Here is a 487-nt window from a genome sequence, read left to right on the forward strand (position 1 = left end):
TATGGTAATGATTGACGCATCTAGTAGATGGTCAAATGTGTGTCTATTGACAACAAGAAACACGGCCTTCGCAAAATTCATTGCCCAAATAATCAGGTTGAAAGTTCAATTCCCTGATTATGCCATAAAGAAAGTCAGGCTTGATAACGCCGGTGAATTCACTTCACAAGCTTTCAATGACTATTGTATGTCAATAGGAATCGATGTGGAGCATCCGGTTCCTCATGTTCATACACAAAATGGCATGGCTGAATCTTTGATTAAACGGCTACAACTCATTGCTAGACCGTTAATATTGAGAACAAAACTCCCAATTTCTATATGGGGTCATGCTATATTGCATGCTGCGGCATTGGTCCAAATACAACCAAGCGCATATAATAAATATTCCCTTTACAATTGGCATCTGGCCAAGAGCCAAACATATCCTATCTCCGTATTTTTGGATGTGCGGTTTATGTGCCTATAGCCCCACCAGAAAGAACAA

Source organism: Camelina sativa, chromosome 2, assembly GCF_000633955.1.
Source record: "Camelina sativa cultivar DH55 chromosome 2, Cs, whole genome shotgun sequence".
In the NCBI taxonomy this organism is placed as follows: Eukaryota; Viridiplantae; Streptophyta; class Magnoliopsida; order Brassicales; family Brassicaceae; genus Camelina; species Camelina sativa.